Here is a 14,268-nt window from a genome sequence, read left to right on the forward strand (position 1 = left end):
CAGCCAGCCCCCCCAGTGAGAGAAACAGCGCCAGCCAGTCCCCCCAGTGAGAGACACAGTGACAGCCAGCCCCCTCCCCCAGTGAGAGACACAGTGACAGCGACAGCCAGCCCCCTCCCCCCGTGAGAGACACAGTGACAGCAACAGCCAGCCCCCCACCCAGTGAGAGACACAGTGACAACCAGCTCCCTCCCCCCAGTGAGAGACACAGTGACAGCGACAGCCAGCTCCCTCCCCCAGTGAGAGACACAGTGACAACCAGCTCCCTCCCCCCAGTGAGAGACACAGTGACAGCGACAGCCAGCCCCCTCCCCCAGTGAGAGACACAGTGACAGCGACAGACAGCCCCCCCCCAGTGAGAGACACAGTGACAGCCAGCCCCCCCAGTGAGAGACACAGTGACAGCAACAGCCAGCACCCTCCCCCCGTGAAAGACACAGTAACAGCAACAGCCAGCCCCCACCCAGTGAGAGACACAGTGACAACCAGCCGCCTCCCCCAGTAAGTGACAGCTACAGCCAGCCCCCTCCCCCAGTGAGAGACACAGTGACAGCGAAAGCCAGCCCCTTCCCCCAGTGAGAGGCACAGTGACAGCGAAAGCCAGCCCCCTCCCCCAGTGAGAGACACAGTGACAGCGACAGCCAGCCCCCTCCCCCAGTGAGAGAAACAGTGACAGCGACAGCCAGCCCCCTCCCCCAGTGAGAGACATAGTGACAGCGACAGCCAGCCCCCTCCCCCAGTGAGAGACACACTTACCTTGTCACCTCGCTGCTCGGCGGACAGTTTCAATGTGTTGTGCGGCCAGTAATCACAGGGGACGCGCACCACGTGACAGGTGCCGTCCCATGTGATTAAAATCACATAGCCGCACATCACATTGAAACTGTGAGCGGAGCAGTGCGCTGCGCTGCTCGGACAGGCATCCTGCCCCGCTGGACCGGCCCAACTAACCATTGGTCCTTCTGGCATTTGCCAGAAGGGCCCGATGGCCAGTCCGGCCCTGTATATATATATATATATATATATATACACATAGATACATATAGTAGTGGTCAAAGTGGACTGTATACATTGGTATGCCATACCGTCACTTCTACTATCAAATTTCATTTACTTACACTTTCCATACCACCACTTTTAAATTTCCATTTCAACCACAACCGCAACATCTTTTATTGGTTGGGGGAAATAAGGGGAGAGAGGGCAGAAGAGTCAACAAGAGGCAATGGGAAAAGACATTAAGGCTAGGAAGCAGGGATGACAGAAAGGAAGATATGAGATTTAGGGGAGGTAAGGACTGAAAACTGAGGAAGGAACTGGATCAACAGGAAAAGTCGGTTACCAGAGAGAGGTGAGAGTGCGAGAGTTGCATCAGGGGTCTTGGACCAGACAAGCCTGAATCCAGCAGTAGCACAGACTGAGAATCAAGAGGTCACAGATATACATCAATTGCAGGTAGTATTAAGAATACTTTTCTCCATTTTTTTACACATATTTGCATATTTCTCTTTAAATGTGTTATGTAAATATAGATTTTTCATTTGGCCATGCATCCACAGCGATTTGCAGAGCTAAATGTCAGTAGGTGGGCCCCAACCATTGGTTTCCCCTGTGGGCCCCAACCATTGGTTTCCCCTGTGGGCCCTATATGGCCCAGTCTGACACTGCTGATATCTATTATTCAAGTAAATACATGTAGTATTGATCACAATACAATTAATTTAAAAAAATAAGTTCAGTTAGAACATTTATTTTTTGAAATGCAAATTCTGCTTTATGGAAAAAAAAACTAATTAGAGAACTGAATATTTGTTTAAAAATATCTGTTTAATGTGAATAAGGCCAGGGTCCCACAGGAGAGGCAATGTGTATCTAGTGATTAGCATGCTAATCAGGCTGTTTAAAATGCTAATCATTTTGGGTCACATGCTTATCATGATGACTACTGCCCACCCCCCCTCCTGGTCAACTCTCTACTCCAGAGCTTGGGTTGAGCTTACTATCTGTCCCTCTACAAGGCAAACTGGAAGCAGGGAACTTCTTTCTGTGATAAAGGCCTTGAATAGCCTGTTCTGAACTAAACAGATTCTCTTTAACAAGCTTTGACTTTATGTTTCAATAAGAGTTGTATCTCCGGAAGTACTAGGCTGTATGCATTGTTATGTTATTGTTAAGTAAAGTGTGTGCAAGTAACATTAATAGGTGTCCTTTTCAAGATGCTCCAGCGTGTAACTAGTGATACAGAACCTAGTGTGCTGACAGAATTGAGCATCATTAGAAGCTTTATTTCCTTTATTAGTGTGACTGGATCCCGTATAAATAACTTATGGTATAAATTTATTTAAAGGAATTAGTGCAGGGCGCTTATTTATATAATTGCCAATGCACTTACTTTGATATTGTGTATATTTTGAGAGAGGAAATCGTTATTTCTGAGACCAGGGTGGAAAATTTGCTTTTTCTGTTTTACCCTTGCTAAAGGAAATACCTTATTTCTGATGTAAATATCTGATACAATAAGCCTTTGTGGATGGAAGCATTTTGTGTATTGTGATGTGGGAAAATGGCGTGTTTTTGTTTGTGATGTTCTGTGGGAATGTGTATTTTAATTGGGTCTTTTGATGTGTGAGGTTTCACTTGGAGACAGGAAGGTTTAATTTAAAACGTGCTGCTAGATTTCCTGCGTCTAAAACAAAGATGCAAGACATAATAGCGTTTCTAGATTTTCACAGATAAGTGTAAATATTGTTAGCTTTGCAATTTATGTAAATCTATGTTTTGGTAAACAGGGTACTGTCACACGCTGCTCATTCGGCTTCCATGGACAAAGGCTGAGACATTCACCTGCGTCTCATTAGTAGACCTCAAATCCCTAAGTTCTGATCTGCACATGTGCAGACTGATTACCTGTCTACTTCTCATAAGATTCCTATTGGTTCCTGTTTTGGGCTCCAGACTTGAAAAGGCACTTCCTCCCTTTTCTCTGGGTCTGTTGATCAAGTTACCTGGCTGGATAGGTTCCTACCTATTCCATGAGCTCTCAACTGTATCGTCAGTGCCTCTGCTGTGTGCTACTCCACGGGCTATACCAATCAAGCTGCACCTGTCTCCGCTCTGTGCTACTCCACGGGCTATACCGCTTAAGCTGCACCTGTCTCCGCTGTGTGCTACTCCACGGGCTATACCGCGCAAGCTGCACCTGTCTCCGCTGTGTGCTACTCCACGGGCTATACCGCACAAGCTGCACTTGTCTCCACTGTGTGCTACTCCACGGGCTATACAGCTCAAGCCGCACCTGTCTGTGCTGTGTGCCACTCCATGGGCTATACCGCTCAAACTGCACCTGTCTCCACTGTGTGCTACTCCATGGGCTATACCACTCAAGCTGCACCTGTCTCCGCTGTGTGCTACTCCACGGGCTATACAGCTTAAGCTGCACCTGCCTCAGTTGTAGTCCTGTTCCACAGGCTGGATCGCTTAAGCTACATTTGTCTACACGAGCCATGGTGCTTAACGGAGATCGGCACCTTTCAAGTCATCTATCAGAGCTGTCCTGTTCAAGCTTCATCTACTCCGCATTTGCCTCTGTGGTTCAGTGGCACTACAGGTCGTATCATCAAGTTGCTTGCTGTTATCTTCTCTGGCTGAACTGTTCCTGTGTCACCTAAAGTATATTAAGGAATTGTATGGTACTTGATTCCTGCCGCATCAGTTGTGATTATATTGCTGCCTGGACTGTTACTCTCTCCTCTGATGTGCGCTGTTCTATTGTGATACCATACACCTGCTGCCACCTGATTGCTGGACTGTTCATTCTATGCCATATTTGATTACATGCTGATTGTTCTCATTGCATATGATATTGCCGGTGGCTCTGTTCACCTTGTTCTACGCTCCTGTTGTCTATATATATATATATATTGAGACTTTCTTGTTATTCATCCAGTCATCATTAAACCGCTGATTGTACATTTATCCTGCATCTGTCATCTATTCACCCTCCGGGTGCTACTACCACTTGCCAGTGTGTTACAATACTCCCCGAAGATCCGTTCTTCTAAACATCTATTGAACGGATCCAGAGTCCAGAATACCAAACTGTGACAGGTACATTCTGATTCTAAAAATAGCCTTTGTCCACATCTGTATAAAAAGCACTGTCCTGTACACTGAAATGTATCATTCTGATGTTCCATCTGACCTGACCACTGATACCTTTAATCAGTGGAACTGTCCTTGTCAGGGCACCTGAGCGAAATAAAACATCACTCTTTGCTTCAAGACCCTGCTTGACAACTTCTTCAATATTGCTGTAATCCTGTGACCTGCAGATTAGACTCAATATCTAATCTGTTCCTGGCTGTTCTGAGGTTTGGACCCAAGTTTTCCAGTACCACCGCTCTGCCCGCTACCCTGCAGCCCTGGTCAGTGTAATAGGCCAGGGTGGATCCATTCACAGCAACCCTGATCCATAGTAAGAGGTCCGGTTTTACCAGCTCAAGTGTACCAGCACGGGAGTACACTAGCAGTGACAGTTACCGAGAAGGAACGTGGTTCTGAGTGCCATAAAGGAGCTCAGTGGTGGCAGCATTGTAAGCCCCTCCTACTGCGGCAAGAGGGCGCATTTGGGATAACGTAAGGGAAGGGTGGCAAAGTAAGCCCAGCCGGTTCCCAGCAACAACAGACAGAGTGGCATAGGCGGTCCATCCTGTCACAATTATCCTATTGCAGTGAGCAGAACACAGCACCATGATGCTACTCTCACATTTCATAGAGTGTATTATTATTATTATTATTATTATCTTTTATTTATATGGCACCACAAAGGGTCCATATATAGAGGACAGAACAGAACACTGGGAAACCAGACAGTACAGAAACAAAGTGCAATGAAAGCATTACAGCTGAGAACTGGTACATAGGGCAAAGAGGTAAAAGTGAGTTTGAGCGTATTGTCAAACTACGAACAGAAGGAAGGATTGGAGGCGCGTGAACTAAAGCAGCCTGAACCTATGCCCAGAAGTATGGGCGCAACTAACAGCATAAGAGCGGTGATGGGGATGGGGAGAGGAGGAGAACCAAGGGCAGGGAGCTAGCGTTTAGGTGCAAATGAGGCTGGGGAGCCGAAGGCAAAGGTAAACAGAAGGAGGAGGATATGAGGTTTAGAGGGCCCTGCTTGCACGAGCTTACAATCTATAAGGAGGGGGCAAAGTCAAAGGAAACACAAAGTGGGAAGTTAGGGTAAGGAGAAGAGAACTCTGAAGGAAGAGATAAACAAGAGGGCAGAATGAGTAAAGAGAAAGAGGTCAACCATGATTGGTGAAGAAGGATCATAAAGCAGTGACTTGAGGAGGGGCCAGAGAAGGTTAGACAGAGGAAGGGTAGGCTTTTTTCTGTCTGTCTTACAATTAAGGAAAATGTAACTTCACTATCTGCTTACTCGCAAGGAAACTGGATGCATTTGCCTCAGGAATCCTGGGCTAAACATTAGGGGGTAGATTTACTAAACTGCGGGTTTGAAAAAGTGGAGATATTGCCTATAGCAACCAATCAGATTCTAGTAGTCATTTATTTAGTACATTCTACAAAATGACAGCTAGAATCTGATTGGTTGCTATAGGCAACATCTTCTCTTTTTTCAAACCCGCAGTTTAGTAAATATACCCACCCTGTCTTGTTTAAAAATGCCACATAATGGAATAAACCACTTATGATCCAGAGTTAGAATATAGTAGTAGGAGAAAGAACAAGCAGAATGGCATTCCTTGTGAGAACTGATAGGTTGAACCTTCAGCTTAGACGCCTTCAAATATTTTTGGGACCAGGCTCTAACAAACCCAGATACATTGGTGACGACAGGCTGCCAGCGAGTTCATAAGGAATCTTAACAGCCCAGTACACAAAAAGTGTGAATGCTGCCAAACTGAAATGTCTACATGATTTTATCATTCAGAACAATATTTCCGATTAAATTAGACTTTCCTCTTACAGCCCCAGACGAAAACCATGACACCCCTCTTACCACCATTTAAAGTTGTTTAGCTAAATTGATTTGCTGGTTCTGTATTATAGAACCAACAGCTCCTGGGTCTCCAGCTAGGTCGAGGGGCACCTTAATAACATTTTATAACTAGGTACTAGTGCAGCTTTAAAGTCTATTCTTTAATCTTATTGCTGATTTAAGCAAGATACTTCATATATAGGGTTTGGAATTTACATAGAGTATATTTAGGGTTACAGAAGTCTCTTACGGATGCTCTTAAAGGTGAATCCCACTTTAATACATTTTTGTTTTTTTAAAACAACCAGGTGTTCTCCTATAAGCAATCTGTGTGGCATAATTATAGATGGCTATCAGTGCAAAAATCTGCTTCAAACATGAGAGTGTCACTTGATCTCTGAGTATTGAGCCAGTCAATGAAAAACTTCCTTAATGGTCATGTGATGGAAAAGGAAGTCGTGTGCAGCATGTCTGTTGAGAATAGTGGCATTCCAAAGGCTCTCTGCTGACTATCTCATACTGTAGATCATGCGACTGTGGTGCCTTGGTAATTGCAAAACAGTGTGCAAACTGTAAATTGTTAATAGCAGCTTAAATCGCAACTCAAAAAAGAAAAATTAAAGTAAAGTGATTAAGGATTAAGGAAATATTAGAAAACAATGTGTCTTCTCACAGGTAAACAGAATAATTTATGTTAAGAAAACACACCTAGTTTGTGCAAAGGATTGCCTATTTAATGCCATATTGGGAAGGGATGCTTTTGCCAATTAATTTGGCCATTTACAATAATCTAGGGTGTGCACCGGCCACTTTTAATGTTTTGGTCTTTGGGTTCTGATTAGCTTGAGGTTTTGGGTTCTGATTTGTTTTGCCAAAACACCTGATGAAAGGTTTTGGTTCTGATTTAGGGTTTTGGGTTCTGATTTATTTTTAAAAAAGCATAAAAAGTGCTAAAATCCAGTTTTTTGGGTTTCTTTTCACTCCTACGCTATTATTAACCTCAATAACATTCAATAACAATCATCTCCACTAATTTCCAGTCTATTCTGAACACCTCACGCCTCACAATATTGTTTTCAGTCCAAAACGTTGCACCGAGGTAGCTTTCTGGACTGCGTAGTGGAGTGGGCCCGGTACCCAATTTGGTACCGGGGCCACAATACCTTCTCCAAATGGTTTCAATTCCACTGCACATATGGCTGCTCCTACATCCTCTGCAACATATACAGGGTGTAGTTCGAGCGCGTCAATACCTCTTGTTTTTGACGATGACAGGTCATTTTAATTAATTTTGGATTTGGCAGCAACAGTCAACGTTTTTTAATATCTGATACGCATCTATCTGGACTGCGTAGTGGAGTGGCCCGGGTACCCAATTTGGTACCGGGGCCACAATACCTCCCTCAACTGTTCTAAATTCCACTTCACATATGGCTGCTCCTACATCCTCTGCAGCATATACAGGGTGTAGTTCGAGCGCGTCACTACCTCTTGTTTTCTATTATGACAGGGCATTTTACTTTTGTTTTAATTTGGCAGCAACATTGAACGTAGTTTAATATGTAATACGCATCTATCTGGACTGCATAGTGGAGTGGCCCCGGTACCCAATTTGGTACCGGGGCCACAATACCTCCGCCTTCAAATGGTCTGAATTCCACTGCACAGATGGTGGACACCGGATGCACGTCTAACACCAACATAGCTGTTAAGGCCGCAGTTATCCGCTTTGCCATACGATGACTACTGTCGTACTTTGTGCTCATGGCAAACGACTGTTGAACGGTCACATAATGCCAAAAAAAGAGTTGCAAGATGGAATTGTCCTTGGGCCCTCCCACCCACCCTGATGTTGTTGAAATAGGACATGCGCACTTTAACAAACCAATCATTTTAGCGAAAGGGCCTACCAAACTGTGGCTGAAATGATTGGTTTGTTTGGGCCCCCACAAAACAAGCTGGCAAAGAAAAAAAAAAGGTGCAAGATGGAATTGTCCTTGGGCCCTCCCACCCACCCTTATGTTGTTGAAATAGGACATGCACACTTTAACAAACCAATCATTTCAGCGACAGGGCCTACCAAACAACTGTGGCTGAAATGATTGGTTTGTTTGGGCCCCCAGACCAAAAAAGCTATTCATCTCTCCCTGTACAAACTAAACAGGCTCTACTGAGGCAAGATGTCGTCCTCATCCTCATCCTCTGATTCCTCTCCCCCTTCAGTGTGTACTTCCTCATCCTCACACATTATCAATTTGTCCCCGCTGGACCCCACAACCACAGGTCCCTCTGTACTATCTGGAGGACAGTGCTGTACTTGATTGAGGAATTGATAATTCATTTTTATGAACATCATTTTTTCAACGTTCTGAGGAAACAACCTCCTTCGCCGCTCACTGACCAGGTTCCCCGCTGCACTAAAAACTCTTTCGGGGTACACACTGGAGGGGGGACAACTCAGGTAAAATAGAGCCAGTTTGTACAGGGGCTTCCAAACTGCCTTTTTTTCCTGCCAGTAACAATATGGACTGTCTGACATGGCTATTTGGATGGTGTCAGCAAAATAATCCTCCACCATTTTTTCAATTGTGACAGCATCCAATGCAGCGACAGTAGACAAGTCTGCAATGGTTGGAAGGTCCTTTAGTCCGGACCAGATGTTCTCAGCATCCCCGCCAGCGGGTCTTTTAGAAAAACTGAGCTTTTTCCTCGCAGCCAAAGGTGTTGAAGAAAATGAAGGTGGAGCTGTTGGTATGTCATGGTCCTCTTCAGAGGACAATCTCCTGACCAGCAGGTCTTTGCACCGCTGTAGACTTGTGTCAGTCGGAAACAGAGACACAACATACGCTTTAAACCGAGGATCGAGCACGGTGGCCAGAATGTATTCCTCTGACTTTAAAAGAGTGACCACCCTCGGATCCTGGCAAAGCGTACGAAGGGCTTCATCCACAAGAGTTACATGCTTTGTTGGATCGCAATGCTTTAACAGCTCCTCCCTCACTTTCTCCAGCTGCTTCTGCAACAGCCTGATCAGGGGAATCACCTGACTCAAGCTGGCAGTGTCGGAACTGACTTCTCGTGTGGCAAGTTCAAATGGCTGGAGAACCTTGCACAACACGGAAATCAGTCTCCACTGCGCATCCCCACTCCTTTTCTTATGTCGTAGTTGGCTGTGTAGGCTTGAATGGCCTTTTGCTGCTCCTCCATCCTCTGCAGCATATAGAGGGGGGAGTTTCAGCGCGTCACAACCTCTTGTTTGAGGTAATGACAGGGCAGGTTCAGGCTTTTCTGATGTTGCTCGAGTCTGCAGTAGGCACTGGCAGAATGCAGAAAGTGTCCAGCAATTTTGCGGGCCACCGCAAGCATCTCCTGCACACCCCTGTCACTCTTGAGGTAATGCTGCACCACCAAATTAACGGTGTGGGCAAAACATTGGACGTGCTGGAAATTGCCCATATGTAATGCCCGCACAATGTTACTGGCATTGTCTGACACCACAAATCCCCAGGAGAGTCTAAGTGGGGTAAGCCACTGCGAGATTATTTCCCTCACTTTCTCTAAGAGGTTGTCAGCGTTGTGCCTCTTATTAAAACCTGTGATACATAACGTTGCCTGCCTTGCCACGAGCAGCCGTTGTGGAGATGCTGCTACTGATGCAGCTGCTGTTGTTGCTGCGGAAGGTGATGCATCTACCAAGTGGGCTGTCACAGTCATATAGTCCTTCATTTGCCCTGAACCACTTGTCCACATGTCCGTGGTTAAGTGTACAGTGGGTACAACCGCATTTTTCATAGCACTGAGGACACTTGTTCGTACTTCTCTGTACATCTTTGGTATCGCCTGCCTAGTGAAGTGGAATCTCGATGGGATTTGGTACCGGGGAAACAATACCTCCATCAACCGTCTAAATCCCACTCCACTGATGGCGGACACCGGACGCACATCTAACACCAACATAGCTGTTACAGCCGCAGTTATACGCTTTGCTATAGGGTGACTACTGTCGTATTTTGTGCTCAGGGCAAACGACTGTTGGACGGTCAACTGTTTGGTGAAAGACGTAGCGGTCTTACGACTTCCCCTCTGGGAAGATGACCGACTACCAGCAGCAACAGCAGCAGTGGCAGTAGTAGGCGTACCGCTGCAGGATTCCTCGGATGAATCCCGTATTGAAGAGGACTCAGTCTGGCTGGTGACATGGCCTGCAGGACTAAATCTGATGGAGATTGTGGAGGAAGTTGACGAGGAGGGTGTTGGTGGTGTGTATCCAACAGGACCAAGGGATTTAGGTGTCCCTGCACTGATGACGGTCCTAGCCCCAGTTCCTGAACTAACCACTGAACTATGAAGGTTATTCAGGTGACGTATAAGGGAGGATGTCCCTATGTGGCCAAGATCCTTACCCCTGCTTATTTGAGCTTTACATAAGCTACATATGGCCATACATTTGTTGTCCAGATTGGGATAAAAATAACTCCAGACCGAAGAGGTGCATTTTTTGGTCTTCTGACCAGGCATGACGATGGGCTTTTTCATCCCATGGACATCAACTGTTTCCTCCCCTGGTGCCTCATTTAAAATAACCACATCAGCATCCTCATCATCAAGATCCTCCACAGCTCCAGCTACATCAATAGCCTCCTCCCGGTGTACAACATTGACACCTTGATTATCCAAATCTGGATCTACACTGTGGGTGATCCTTCCAGCATATGCAGAGGGTGTGCTGCAAATGGTGGATGGAGTCACCTCTTCCCGTACAGTGATGGGAAGGTCAGGCTTCGCAACCACCAACATCTGTCATCTGTTTAGAAGGCAGAGTTGTTTGCTGTTTTGTTGTTGTTGCTGACAGCATAACTCTCTTAAATTTTTTGGAGAGTGGGGGAGGAGGAGGGCTTAGATCCTTGGGTGAAGTTGAACCACTAGTCCTGAACACGGGCCAGGGCCTAAGCCGTTCCTTGCAACTCCGTGTCGTAAATGCCATATTGACAAGTTTTCGTTTCTCCTCAGATGTTTTTAATTTTCTTTTTTTGGTAATTTAAGTCAACTTTGGGTTTTTGGATTTTACATGCCCTCTACTAGGAGATTGGGCATCAGCCTTGGCAGACGACGTTGATGGTAATTCATCATCTATGTCATGACTAGTGGCAGCAGCTTCAGCATTAGGAGGAAGTGGTTCTTGATCTTTCCCTACTTTATCCTCCAAATTTTGGTACTCCATTATATGCAGCACAAGAGAGTGTACCCCTAAACCACACACACTCGGCAAAGCCTTTACAAATTATCTGCGGCACAGGAGAGTACCACTGGACTGGAGTTATATAGCAGTACCTATTATTTTTTGGTACAGCAGCAACAGTGAACGTAGTTTGACTTTTAAATAGCAGTACCTAATATTTTTGGGTACAGCAGCAACAGAGAACGTAGTTTGACTTTTAAATAGCAGTACCTATTTTTTTTTAGTACAGCAGCAACAGTGAACGTAGTTTGACTTTTAAATAGCAGTACCTAGTTTTTTTTGGTACAGCAGCAACAGAGAACGTAGTTTGACTTTTAAATAGCAGTACCTAGTTTTTTTTGGTACAGCAGCAACAGTGAACGTAGTTTGACTTTTAAATAGCAGTACCTATTATTTTTGGGTACAGCAGCAACAGAGAACGTAGTTTGACTTTTAAATAGCAGTACCTATTATTTTTGGGTACAGCAGCAACAGAGAACGTAGTTTGACTTTTAAATAGCTGTACCTATTATTTTTTGGTACAGCAGCAACAGTGAACGTAGTTTGACTTTGAAATATCAGTACCTAGTATTTTTAAACTATTTTTTTTATGTTTTTTTTTCAATTATTTTTGTATAATTTTTTTTAAAAAAATTATATTTATTTTCAATTTTATTTGTATAAAAAGTTTTTTATAATTATTTTTTAAATTTTTTATAACTTTTGAATAAATTTGAAATAACTATGCCCTTAGTAGAACACAGGACACAGGCAGCACCACTGGACTCAGCAGGACAGAGCACTGGACAAAGCACCACTTGACTCAGCAGGACAGAGCACTGAACAAAGCACAAAGAACAACTAAACTGGTCAGGAGCTCCCTAACTACAACCTCCAGAATGAAGATGGCGCCCGCAAGGTGAGTATTTATGACATCCGAGTCTCGCGAGATCCGACGCGAGACTTGGATGTCATAGCCTCGGTTTGGCTCCGTTTGCCACCCGGAAGTTCCCAAACAGTGCTCGGATCGGCCTCGGATCCGCACTTTTCAGGTGGGCTCGGATTGCGAGAATCCGAGGCCGCTCATCCCTACAATAATCACTTGTTTTTGGAAAAAAACTTGTCAATTTACCAAAGTTAGGAAACCCTGGCGGTTCATTACAACCTGAGATCCCCTTCTGATAAAAGAGAGATTATCTAATACCAAGATTAATTTAGTGTCAATTAGAGGCCCTTCCTGGATCGGTCCCCTTCCTCTCTCTGCCTAATACCTAAATCATTACCCACCCTTCACATGGTTACCCTATCTTCTCCCTCCCCCTACCCCACCTTTTTCTCCCTTTTATTTAAAAAATGAGGATCAGGTACGTGCTATAGAGTTCTCCATGCAATATGGGCTTGCGTTGCTTGTAAAATGTGGTTCTTTTATAATACTGTAATGTCCCTCCAATAAATTCAGAAGCAGCTTTTTTATTAATTTTTTTACACAAAAAGAAAGATATTGTTAGATTGAAAGTGACCTGACCTGCCACTACTACCACTTCTACTCACATTAGCCAAACGGGCACTAATGTTGTTATCTCACCTGTATATGTGCCATTCAAATGCACTGGGATGTACATATTGGGTGCATGACACATCAGGGCCACCATCAGGGGTTTATTTGTTGTAAGGGGCCAGGACTGACTGGGGGGCCCCTTGGCCATTGATGATGTCTAATTATTAAACATGGGTGCAATTCATTTAACGCTGGAGCTATCTAAATTTTATTTGCTGGTCTTTTTTCCAAATAGGACCACAATAGCAGGTTAAGACACCAGCATCCGCAGGAAGTGAAAGCTGCAGGCAGGTAGGAGAGAGCAGGACAGTCTGCCATCTGTCCTTAATCTGATGGGGTAGTTCCGTATTTGGGTTACTGTCTCACTTAGTCAGGACTTTGGTCCAGCTGCAAGGACAGCGGGGTATTATGTCCTGCTTCATACTGTATCATCATCATTTATTTATATAGCGCCACTGATTCCGCAGCGCTGTACAGAGAACTCATTCACAACAGTCCCTGCCGCATTGGAGCTTACAACTCCACCGAATTTAGACCTTACAGTCTAAATTCCTTCCCTAACATACACACACGCCCACACACACTCACACAGAGAGAGAGAGAGAGAGACTAGGGTCAATTTTGATAGCAGCCAATTAACCTACCAGTATGTTTTTGGAGTGTGGGAGGAAACCAGGGCACCCAGAGGAAACCCACCCAAACATGGGGAGAACATACAAACGCCACACAGATGAGGCCATGGTCAGGAACTGAACTCATGACCCAGGCGCTGTGAGGCAGAAGTGCTAACCACTTCACCACTGTACTGCTTGTGAAGACAGAGCTGTGTACACTTAAGAGCAGTGCACACAGTATTGCCCTCTGTATTTGTCTAAAATGACCCTTGCAAACTGGTCATGCCTACTCTGGCGGCGTGACCTGGAAAACCCCCTCTAGAAATCCTGTGTTTTCGTCTGTGGAGAGTTCTCACAGGGGACGGGGATGGGGGGGGGGGGGGGGGTGGGGAATCTGTCAGTTTCATGTGTACTGGGCCCACAATTTCTGATGGCAGCCCTGAAGTTTTCATGTTACTCTACTTTGTGAACTCTACCCTTAAGGTTTAGGTGGAGTTGTACACATTTGGAATGTGTGAAGTGTAAATGATTGCCTTCCACTATTTAGATGTCCTGTGTTGCATTTTTACAATTTCCAAATAGAATTAAAAAAGGAAAATTCTTAATCTTGACTGTGTCTTACAGCCATGCATGAAAAGAATACAAAAAGTATTATATGGGCTTTCTAGCAAAACATTGACTTTTCAAACATAAATTTTATTTAATCAACATTTTTTTAAATTTGCATTAAAAAAAAAATCAGTTTTTTCTGTGTTTACACAAAAGTGCATTCGCATGGAAATAGTGATTTCACTTTCTCATTCCCTTACATAACATTATTGCACTTTATGTCACCCATGTATCCCTATTATCAATATTATCTTAACAATATTATCAC

The sequence above is a fragment of the Mixophyes fleayi genome, chromosome 3, assembly GCF_038048845.1.
Source record: "Mixophyes fleayi isolate aMixFle1 chromosome 3, aMixFle1.hap1, whole genome shotgun sequence".
NCBI classification, from domain to species: domain Eukaryota; kingdom Metazoa; phylum Chordata; class Amphibia; order Anura; family Limnodynastidae; genus Mixophyes; species Mixophyes fleayi.